The following is a 12064-nucleotide window of genomic DNA, read 5'->3' as shown; positions in this document are numbered from 1 at the left end:
AGTTTGCTGAACAAACGTGGCAGGTTTGGGGCTTGTGGTGCTGCCCCTAGTTCAGACTGGGGTGTTTGGGGCATGTCTGGAAGCCCAGGCGTCTGTGGAAAAAGACTTCAATGTGAGGAATCAAAAAACTGATGCTTCGTTTGTGGGTTGTAGCTGTTGCTGCTATTTTATTTGTGAGTTTAGGCCAATATTGTGTCAAACATGGTAAGTTTAAAAAAAATAATAAATTTTATTCCAGTACCATGAAAATGCTCGAAGTATGTTAAAAAACATAAAATTTAATTCTTCTTAAACAAACCTAGCCAAGATTTGATTGAGAAGAGAGACCCATTAGCCTTTGGGGCTGCTGGAGTTTATCTAAGCGGTGGCTGGGAATAAAACATGGATACCCTGTCAGCCTCAACCACAAAGCCATTTTTCATCACTTAAAATATAGATGTAACAGGGAGTATGGGCCATGGGAGGTGGGAAGACCTAAAAATATTCACATGCAACACTAGCTTTTATATATGTATCTGTAGCTATATATATAGTGTATATTTTCAGATAGATATATTTATTCACACACATTATTACTCCTGTTGATCAGGATGAGGGTATGAATAAGACGAATCCAGTGACAGATTACACCCTTTTCTTTGTAGGGTGTAAAGTTTACAGCCTTTAAAAGACTTCCCCTTTTAAATTATTTCATGAACATTTTAAGTGAAAAAAACCTTCTTTTATATATGCCTTAGTGACTGCTTTGTGTGTCTTACCTTTAAAAAGAAAACGAAACCAAACAAAAAAACCAAAACAAAACCAGAATACTAAAGAAACAGACATAAGCTTTTCTTCTGCAATGATAATTTATACTTGTATTTGATTTTTTAAAATTTTGTTGGTTGTTTATTTGTTGGGTTCTGTAAAATCAAATTGCATTCACTTTTCTTTAGGCAACTTTTGTTTCTAGGATGTATTTAAAATGCTCTTGCCTGTGGTCAGAGACTTTGAGAGCATGCTTTTCTTTCTGGTGGGGGTAGATTATTTTAAATTATTATTGACATGGCAAAATTAGGAAGTAAAACTTAAACTCTGAGTGTGCTCTTATTTGGGTTTTTTTTGTTTGTTTTATTTTTTGTAACTAAGTCCCTGTGGTGGAAATCAAACATTTAATCTTAAAATAACTGCACTCTCACCGGGTGCATCCCATATCCAGAATTGCTATTTGCAAGCTTCTGCCTGTTAAATAAGCACTGAACTTTTATCATAAATGACATCTATTTCAGACCTCATTACCACATGGCTTCCTTCCACTGTGCTAGCGGATGCCACAATAAAACAGTGGGGCTTTGCCTCCAAGCACTTGCATCCTTTTGGGGAGGGAACGTGGCTCTGACGAGAGGTCCTTGAGCTCCAGCATCAGCAGAAGGGAGGCGAGTGCCCCAAGCACCAACCCTTTCCTCCATGGCTGCTCTGCCAACAGCCCCAGCCCATGCCGGGGAGAGCTTCCCTGAGAGCTGGGCAACCCGCAGGTGTTGTGGCAGCAGATGAAACAGCCTGGCTCTCACGTAAGTGGTCCATCTGTATTCCAAAAATCCTTGCAATCATCTGTAGTTACAGTCCAAAAGTCTGAATGCTCTTTTCGATAGGAACTGGCATAATATTGTGGATGTAACTATTCCTAAATTGTTCATGCCAGTCTACAAATGTCCATGTTGCTCATACCCATTACATTCAGCCCCCAACCACTGCATGTCTCTAAATGAAAATGAGTGGGTAAACTGGTTTACTTTATTTTCATTAAGTTGACAAATATGTTTACTGCATTCTTTATGGTGAACTTGTGACTCTGTGTCAGGTTTCTGCATTGCAATATACTTATTTAAAGGTATTTATTTTTCTGGCAGTGCTGACCTACTTTAAATGCTGCAGGGTGCTGTTACCTCCATTTTTTTCAGCAGCTGGTTGATACCAGCAGAGATCTTTGTACTTCAGCTTCTAAACCTCTGATGACATTTTAACTGCTCATTACTGTATGTAGGCAGCCACTTTATCCTTTTGTAGGTGGGCTCTTGCTTCAATTCAGAGTTAATGGTTACTATTTATTGCATAGTTTAAACCTGCATGCAGCAAAGTTGCTACGTGCTCGTAGTGCCTTAGAAAACCCAGAATCCCCAATGTGAAGAACATACTGTCCCTAGCCAGGCTGTGCAAAGGTGTGAGTACGTGGGTAATTCACCTGTACCCTGGAGCCACGGGGACAACTTAGATGAACTAACGTCCAGCATGACTAAGTCCTAAGATGGGTGACAAATAGTCATGAGGTTCAAAGAAAATAAAACATGCTGTGCAGCGTGCAGGAGCATCTTAATTCCTGGATAGTTGTGCTGTGATGTTATCGTAGTGGGATGTTTTCTTTTGGGTAAATAATTAGTGCTCTCCAGAGAGCTGCAGAGGTGCTGTAGCATTATGTGTACTCAGCCACAAACTCTAAGCCAGGCTTAAAATACTATAGACAGTTCAGGTGTGACTGGTTTTATGTGGAGCTAATTACCATCACCTTTTTCTCCTTGCTGCCTCATTGTTCCACCCCATTCCCCTGGCTTTTTTGGCACTGACACCCCCATCCTCGTTGCAGCTGCAGCCCCCAAGAGCAGTGCGCATTGCTGAGTGGGGGAGCACGAAGCAGCCCGAAGGCACAGGGATCAAGGAGGCAGCAGCAAAACTGAGGCATCTTTGTTCATGCTGCTGTTGCCATGTCCTCATGAATTGCTGGTCCTTAGAGGTCCCTCTCCGGGACCAGTGAAGCTGAAAAGTCATATTGCAGAATACACGTTTCATGGGTCCCAATAAAGAGTCTTGGGTATGCACTCAGATATACAAGGATTTTTTTGCTGAAGCCCATGGTTGGAGCTCTTACTCTTAACCCACCAGTTCCTACTCCCATGTGGTTTTCTTCCATTTCCAGATGCTGCAGCATCATCCTTCCTCTGTTGTCTTGTGGGACTATTTCTGTTCCACAAAGGGTGTTTCTCAGCCAAACCCGTAAGGGGTACACTAGAAGCAGGATAAGACCCATCTCCTTTCTTTCAGGACTTTTAAAATTCAGTGCCTTTGTTAGAGAGGGAAAGCGCTAGGCTCTCTGATCTGGCCCACAGGGTGTAATTCAGGTCACTGATCACTACCCTTGAGTTTTGCACAATTCTGATTCAAAACCTCCTGGAGCATTGCTGATACCAGTGTTGCAGTCCCTCTGAATGCCTTGGGCAAGGCTGAATGAGGGACCACCAAGTCTCTGATATTAATTTTGCTCTCCGATTTATTCATCCTCGGAGATCAGGACATCTCTGAGGGACTTTACCTCCATCAGAGGATTACAGTCCAAAGTGTCAGTCCTTCGCTCCGTGAGTTATTGAACACCATGTCCTAGCCCAACCCTCATAATTCTCCCCCGTCACTCGGAGACCTCTGCTGATCCCAGACACAGCACAGCTCTGCGCTGGCACCTCTCCAGGAGTGCCTCCAGCCTCCTCCTCCCGACCATGGTATAGGAAAGAGGCTACATCCCTCCATCTGCGTAGCTCTAGACAGGGGGACAAGGTGGGAAAGGTGGTGGGAAGGGTCAGTGCGGAGCAGGGCACAAGGCTGCTATTGTGCAGCCTCCAATACTGTCATTGTATGAACACCTAATCATTTCAATATCACTTGCATTTGGGTATATATGTAAATACAGAGAAAAAAAAAACCCTCTGCTTTAGTCCTGCTGAAGAACTAGATGTATTAATTCAAGCATGCAGATGTCTTGCTTTTGGTACCCGAGCTGGCCGAGGCGTCTCTGGCGCAGTGTGATCCACCTTCATTGCAGAGGCTTGCAGGGTGCTCCCTCCCCCGGGAGAGATGGGTTTGGTGTTTCTCACATGGTTGCTCTCCTTCTGGCTTGTCAGCAGTGAGTCAGGAATCCCAGCTATTCGGTTCATTGCTTGGTAGATCATGCTGAAAAATTGCAAAGAAAAAACTGTGATTCTTTGAGATGATAAAGGAATAAAGTGTGGATTTTGTTTTTCATGGGATATTTTTTTCCACTCCCCTCTTTTTCCATTTTGTACTATCTCTTCCACCCTGATTGCCAATTTTGCCTGATTTGGGGAGATGGACGCCACAGTTCATCCCTAACTCCTGTTCTTGGGTCTTAATGCTTTTTTTTCTTATATGCCCTTTTCCAGCCCTTGCAGATCACAGCTGCCCTTTGCCAAACATCAACTCTTGAGAGACAACTTTGGGTGTCCTACTAAGAGCTGGTGTAGTTTATGGTGCAGTTCAGGAATTTTCTCTCCCCGTTTCATCTTTCCCTTGGTCTCTGCTGGTGTTCCAACTGCTTCTGTGGCTTTTCCTGCCCTTCAAGGAGTTGCTTCTCTCACCTGAGCATCTCCCAAGTGCGTTGACTTCTTGGCTGCGGGCTGCTGTGGTGCACATCTGTATTGCATGTCGCTTTTGGTTGCTGCTGCCTGCACTCAGTAGGAGTGGGGATAGGGCAACCCTGAATATGATGACTGCATTCCTTGTAAAAATATGAAAAATCTTTCTGAATTATGCACTGAACAAAAGCCCTGCCCTGCCATGCAGAGCTCTGGCTCCCCATGTGCTTCAGTAATAGCTATATGCTGCCGTGTTTCTGAGTGGTATCTTCACAGACAGTAGCTCCATTGATTTCAAGGGACTGTTTGCCTAGTAAGAACAAGGGAACTATAATGAAAGCAGGCCCTATGAACTCATCTAATTTATGTAGTACTTATAAAACCACCAGATCTTTGTGGAAAATTACAGAATATAAATAATACCAACCAATAGCCAGGCAGTTTCAGTATCCTTTGGGAAATTGTAGAAGATTGCTGTACTGCCAGTTTGAAATTTATGATACTTCAGGCTTGTACTTGGACCAAAAAGATGAAATAGAGTTGGTGTTTTGGAACAGCTCGAGGGAATTGTGCAGGAATTCTGTTCAACCAAATCTGACGCTGATTGAGGGTCTGGCTCTGAATTTTTGCAAACCAGAACTGTGAAACTCTTCAAATGGAAAAACAAGGTACAGCTGGTACAACACTGACTCTGTTTCAGTTGAGCAAGTAATTTTGTAGCTTTATACTGGTGAAAATGTGGTAGTTGTGAATCTGCTTTCCTCCTGGTTTGGTCTTTGGGCCAAAAGTGAATGTTTGATTCACTGTCAAAGGCACAAGTGGGCTTTGCTGATTTTTCTCTCCCAGCGTTACTGCCTGGTAAAGTGTGAAAATCGTATGGTCAGTCCAAATATGTGAATGATCTAGAAGTGCTCCAAAACGAAATCTTTTTTAAAGACATGTAGTTATAAAATGAATAATAACTGCTAAGCTTGAAATGCAAAGACTTAAGAATCTGAAAAAAAGAAATTTTAAATCTGAAAAGTTTATTTGCATGGGATGTATATTATATAAAGCATTTTGTGGAGGCTTATACATTGTTCTTAACATATAAAGAAACAGTTGGAATTTTGGATCCCTATTCATAGAGGGTCCTAGAACTTGTCAGTAAGGTACAGTAGAAAACATAATTTAATGACTTCATTTGGGTGATTTCTCATGTTGCACCATCTTGTGCAAGATGTTATACACTAAGTCACCGCTGCTTTTTTTCACCAAGGCTGCTGCATTTGAGTCCTGAGCCTTGGCATCTCTGATCAGAGCACATGCACTTGAAATCCCAATTTGAAACCAGATATTTATTTAGAAATCAAGTTGTTTTTTCTCAGATCTTCACTAGTTGCCTAGCCAGCCACATCTGAGCACAGGTATTTGAACTGGGACTATTTCAGTAATAGGAGAGGTTTTAAGTAATTAATAAAGAATACATCACTATTTACAGAAATGTGATTTTGACACCTCAGGCCTGTAGATTCAAGAATAGCTTGGGCTTTTTTGGCAGGACACATCAACATAAATGTGAATAGTCATTAAATAATGGTAAGAAATGACAACAATAAAACCCCTCTGCCTATTTTTCATCCCAGAAGGATGAAAGAAAACAGCACATTATTCAGTGTTTTTCGTGGATGTCAGAAACTGGACAGAAACCAAAACTTAGTTCAGCAAATATTTATGAAACGGTATCGAAACCATTAACTGTTCTGCTTATCTGAGATGTAGTTGTGCAATCTGTTTCTCCTGCTTCGTGCTCCTTATCCAAAGGTGGGGGAGGAAAAGGCATGTTTTTGAGGTAGAATTTGTGCCAAATCAGACTTTGAGACCAGAACCGGTTTTGCAGATTAATTTTAAAAAAAACCCTAGCTTAATAGGTCTGGGTGATTCTTGAAATTGGCTACATCAAACTGAGCCTTGTGAGTGATTTGAAAGGGATGATTTAGGGATATGGGACATTTTCCTGGCTGTTAATACCCCTTTTATTCGATCTGATCTCTAATCAGAATAATCCTTTTAAGTTAGCTATACAAGGAAGCATTTGAGCTGAACCTTGCTTTGCAGTCTGGCTTGTAGGAGAACCTCTTTTATTCCAAGACGAATGCAGTCTTCCCTTTTGCCCTCTCTAGGTCAGCCACAGATGCCTTTCTTTCTCCTACAACTCAAGTGGGAGAGACACAAATGTGTTTTGCTTCCTCCAGCTGGTTGACTGGTTTCTCTGGTACCCCTGAAACAGAATTTAAGAGGAAGCTTGTTTATTTTCTTAAACTATTTGTATATTCTGCATGTGTAAAATTTTAATTTAGCTGGGAAAAAACCTTCTGAACGCTAAATATTTGTTCATTTCTCTGTTAAAAAGGTCTGCCACTGAGCTTGTCTTAAAATAGTTCGAGTAATAGCTGCCATTTGCAAGTGAACAATATGTACCATTTTCAGCTTTTTTGCTCCAAAGGGACTTGTTTTATCAGATGCACTTAGCACGCCGAGGGAAGGGAGGGCAGCGGCCTTTTCCTAGCATGTGCTCTCTGCCTGGCACACGAGGGGCATCAGCTGGACTTCACCTCTGTTGCTACTGAAGAAAAACTGCCTGGCTTCAGTGACATTTATTATTTGATTTATACAGAATTAAGGACGGTGTTGGTTTCACCCAGTTGCAAAGGGGTGCAGGATCCTGTGACGAATAGGATAAATAAATTGAGAGTGATGCATAAGCCAAGCCCACCTCACTGTAATGATTTAGTGACTAGTAGCCATTAATTAAAGCAAACCCTCCATGTTAAAGAGTATTTCAATATATCATCACAAATGTTATTTTGAAATGGCCAAGAAAGGATTGGCAATGCTTCATGGCTCAGGATCTGGCCACCTGTTTCTCCAGAGAGGTGTCAGTTCATTGCATGAGTATTTTGATGCCTTTTGTTAAAATATTGGAAGCCACGGAGATGATCTTTCTGCCTTTTGCCTCCATGTTATCTTTGTTCTACCAGAGGTGACCTCATCTGTGGCAGCTTTTGATAGCGTCTTGGCCAAGGATATGGCCCCATGGTCTGGGGGGGTGATTTCTGTGCCAGTAAAGGACACTGCGAGATTGCTTGGTGGAGTAATCAAAGCTGAACGTGATTATAAAGAGGGATTTGTCAAATAATCCTTGATGAAGAAGAAAACTCAGATCCCCACCATCCCTCAGCTCCTACTGGGAGAGTTTGCGTTGCTCTGCTAGCACTTGCTCACATGATACCCTTTCAAAATCTCTGCTATTATCTTTACTTTTAACAGTAATGTTACACTTTGTGCTCGGACACTGTGTTTTCCCAGTGAGGTCTTTATAATAAATTACAAAGTCAATTAAGTCTTCCTCTGTTCATGCTGCAGATGGGAGAACTTAAGCCGGGAGAAAGAATGTCACTTTTGTACAGCTACAAAGTGGACTTGTGGTTAAGTGGGGAATAAGGCTGTTATGGTGCAGCAGATACTCCAGCTGTTGAAAATGCATCTGCTGCTCTGTGCTGCCTTCCCCCAAGTATTAGATACTGATGCAGATGCAGCCTCAGTTATCTGAAACTTCTGCTATTGAAAACAGGATCCCTTTTTCTTCTGATCCCATTAAAAACATCTGCGGTTATTTGAACTCTCCAACTTCCCCGGTGTACCCGCGACATTTAGCTAATGCACCCAATACGGCGCTTAATTACCTGCTTGTACCATCCGTGTGCATCGCTGGCCCCCGTCAGAGTTAATGTGGCAGGTTGCTGCAGTCACGTAATCGAATCCTGCGATGCCTAAAGCATTTTTGGCAGGGAGCCTGCAGCGAGGGAGAAAACCGTCGCCTGCCTTCTCCTGAGTTACCTACAGCTCCTGCCATCCTCTCGCAGTGCCGCGATGGGAAGGAGGAACACACCCAGCCCTGGTCCCCATCTGTTGCAGCATCAGCTTCAGTAGCAGAGCCCGAGATGTTTAAATGCGCTTGCCTTTAGGGAAAAGCTTTGAATGCAGTTCTTCAATGGACGTTTCCAGCCAGACTGCAGGATTTTTCAGAGCTGTAAGTCAGAACGGGGCTCGATTGTCTGTGGGTTTCTTTGCATTTGATTATTTTTTTTTTCCTTAATTTATTTATCTTAGCAGGGGGAATAGGTTTTGCATTCATTTAGGTGGATGCCTGAGTGGACTGCAGAACTCTGCCGAGAGGCAGGCATTCTTCAGGCTGTGTAAGAAATGCATGTTTCTTGGGTATTTGGGGTTTTTTTCATCGTGTTTTGTCTCTTTTGTATGCATGGCTGGCACAGGGCTGTTGTCCTGTTTTTAGAGCATTTAATTACAATAGATACTCCAAGGCTGAACAAAATGTTCTTTTATCTAGTTAAAGAATGTAGCTTGGGTTTTTTTTTTCCTTGCATAACTTTTACTTAGTGTTTTGGAAAGAGAGATTATCTTTTGGGGGGTGTTTATTTAATTTCAGCCTAAAACCATCTGGTCTCTGCATCCTGCAATGCCTTGTTTCTCATACTGCTCATCTCAGAGCAGCCTGAACTGCTGGGCAACTAATTGCTGTGGCTAGTCATTGCAAACCCCAAATCACAGGTTTTTAGGAACTCCTGTTTTGCTTATTGATTTTAATTTAATATTTGATGAGATTTGTCAGGATAAAGAGGCATATTATGGGCTTCATGCATTCCTCTTGCATTTTTCCCTTTCCACTACCAGAATTAATGCTGAGCACATGCAATTTGCGCTGCAATTAATGGACCTGTGAGATAATGAATGTCCAATAACAACGAGGCTGACTCTTTCCTGGGATCAGACCCGAAGCCTGAAGGTTTTAAAGGTGCTCCGTTAGTGGGGTGATGGGAGGGGTTTGGTGAATAGCAACTGAAATTTATTCTAGTATAAGATGCAGGGTATTTTGCCAGCATCTTGTGTGTTTTGCTTGTTGGTCACTGTGTTTTAGCTGCTGTTAAAGGCCACAGGAGAGATTAGGTATCTGCCTTTGGGGAAGAGATTTCACCCTCAGCTCTATCCCCTGTATGGGCTGAAGAGTTGGGAGTCTAGGAGAGGCTGGAAAGCAGAGGCTGCACTGACTTTGAGCAGCCCTGGGAGGTGAGAGAAACTGAAGTTGCCGAAATTGGGAGTCTGGGGGGGCAGGAGCATCTGTCAGAAGAGGGAACGACGGGCAGGAGGATGAAATGGATCCTGCTGACATGGGGCCAACCCTTGATCCAAAGGGAGGCAGCAGGAAACCCAGCAAAAGAGGACTCTTTTGCACTTTAATTTAGTCTATTTTTATTACTGGGAGTGGAATAAAAATATATTTATTCTGAAAAATGCCACAGTTTGAAATAAACACAACCACCCACCCCCCCCAAAACCCACTCCATGAATCTGTACTAGGATGTCTGACACTCATCAAGAAGAAATTAGGAGAATAAAAAGCAATATTGTTGCAAACCTTTAAACGCAAAGGACAGAGTTGGTGGAAATCACCTGTAGCCAGAGTTTGCTTCAGGCAGCAAACAGCCACTGGTTTTCCATCACAAAGAGAAAATCCCTGTGTCATTTCAGCATGTTTGGCCGCCCAAGTAGGTCCAGTGACAAGCTGATTTGGAGCCAAGAAATATTTAATCATCTTAAATATAAAAGAAATGGCAGTTTAAAAGCCTTTAAGAGCTTGTCGTTATGTTTGTATACACATGTTATATGATTATATATGTTTGCCATATATATTCTCCTATATGAGAGCATGTTTTATATGTGTGTAAAAGAAAAAAGTGATGCCCTGTCAGATGAGCTCTGCACATCTACATCTGGGAGGACATAGTCACAGGTGAAGTTTGTTTCTGTTTCTCCCTGTAGGTGCTAATGCTTTTGCTTTTAGAACCGATATATGTTTTGATAAACTTATCATCTTGGTCTGATATAAGACACTTTTCAAATAGGAATTTAATGACTTCTAGTGCCTGATTGCAATTCTAAGTCCAATTTCCATTCCTAATAGAGCTCAAAATGAATGTTAATAAAACTTGAATTTAAATTCTTACTAATAGTTGTACAGCTATTCAATATGTAAGGATAGAAATCAACATTCTTGATGAGAAAAAAATAACCAGTATTTTTTTAGGGCCTTATAACTTGCATGAACTTAATTTTTGGTAGTGAGGAAAAAAAGCAGTATTTTTCTATGAAAATAAAAAGCCAAGCAAGAATAAAAAATTCTAAATCAAAATTTCCTGCTTGTGGATTTAATTCACCTTGAGAAAAAAAAATTGGTTTGGTTGTCTTTTGCTTAGTTTTGTTTCCTGCTTGGGTGCTTGTTTGATTTGTGGGAGGTTTTTGGTGATGCTCCTTGTCAGGGCGGGTGTCCGTACCAGGGTGAGCCGCGGGCAGAGGCTCTCCCTGCACCTTGGTTTGGTAATTCCAGTGTGAGCTTTATTTTTTTGTGACAAATGGGCTTGGACTGTCTGCCACATGGCTTGGAGCAACAGCCAGTTATAAAATGGCCTCTCCTGCGCCAGGCTCGTACTCTGCCCATCTGTCACCATGTCCAGGGTGTCCTGCTAACTTGGAAATGTTTCCCACACTCTCCAAGCAGGATCAAATGCTTCTTGACACATTTTGATGCACAAACTGCCCGCCACATCAAATGCAGATTTGCCTGTTTCAGCTCACCAGTGTCTGCTGGGTTTTAAAACCATTGCATAGGGCAGAAATTACTTCTGGCAACATGTATATGTAGATATTGAGCTTAAGTTTTCAGTTGGATTTACCTGAATGTGTGTTTGTTTGTCTTTTCTCCACAGCATGTTCAGGTAGGTCCATTGTAATCGTGATGCTTAAATGGGCACATGAAGAATAAGAAATAAGATGGTTAAAATCAGAACACTCTTACTAGAGGACCCAGAAGTGAATATGGCTCATTTGTAAGGCTTTTTTCCCTGCACTGGATCTAAACTAGGAACAATTTCTGGGGGGAAAAAAAAAAAAAAAGAAGATACTAATGAAAGCGATAGATAGCCCTTGAAAGAAGCCTGCAGTTTATTTGGGGAAATATCGCCTTAAAATTTTAGCGTTGCATGTACAGTAATTAGAAAAAACTCAGTGTGTGTTATTTCTGTCCTTCCCTTTCCATATGAAGATTATTTCCAAACTGGACCCACTGCAAAAACTTATTTTCAGTGATGGCTATTTCAAGTGAGAGTGAGTAATCCCTTTGTTGTGTTCTTCCATTTGTCTCATTGTTCACAAGATTTTCCAGATGGGTAAATATTTTATCCATCTTTCTTCCAGAGGTGGTCTTTTGTGTCTTCTAACACCTTTTTCTGAGCAGAGCTGTGATGCTTTTTGAAGCACATCCCTTGAGACAGCCTTAATGAGTGCCCAGGAGTTGGTGTGAGGAGGCCTGGAAGTACGAGATATACTATCCCTTGGACATTTCCCTTAGATCATGCCAATTCGCTTAACAAACATGTTTTCCTCAGAGGTTGTATAGCTGGCCTGTTTTCTTAAAATTTAAATTCTAGTTGTTTCAGTTGGACACAGTGGCTCCTTCATTTTCATTCCAATGGGTGCTCACCCCATCAAAGAGTTCACCCTGTTTTCTACACAGCAGCCAAAGCTGTGTAAAGAAAATGTACGTCTTAGTA

General features: G+C 41.8%; 1 protein-coding gene across 3 annotated transcripts in view; it reads left to right on the top strand.

Moving 5' to 3' along the window:
* PRKAG2 (protein kinase AMP-activated non-catalytic subunit gamma 2) overlaps positions 1-12064 on the top strand; it is a 225238-nt gene that overhangs the window by 46588 nt on the left and 166586 nt on the right. The window contains exon 1 of one of the 3 annotated variants that reach the window (XR_012652792.1): positions 8419-8469. The exons of the other annotated variants lie outside the window; for them this stretch is intronic. The gene's annotated coding sequence lies outside the window, so the exon portion shown is untranslated. Of the gene's footprint in view, positions 1-8418; positions 8470-12064 lie in introns of those variants that run through there. 3 annotated transcript variants of the gene reach the window in all.

This window comes from Buteo buteo, chromosome 2 (assembly GCF_964188355.1).
Source record: "Buteo buteo chromosome 2, bButBut1.hap1.1, whole genome shotgun sequence".
Lineage (NCBI taxonomy): Eukaryota > Metazoa > Chordata > Aves > Accipitriformes > Accipitridae > Buteo > Buteo buteo.
The sequence above is the reverse complement of the archived record's forward strand: the minus strand, read 5'-3'. Positions and strand labels throughout refer to the sequence as shown.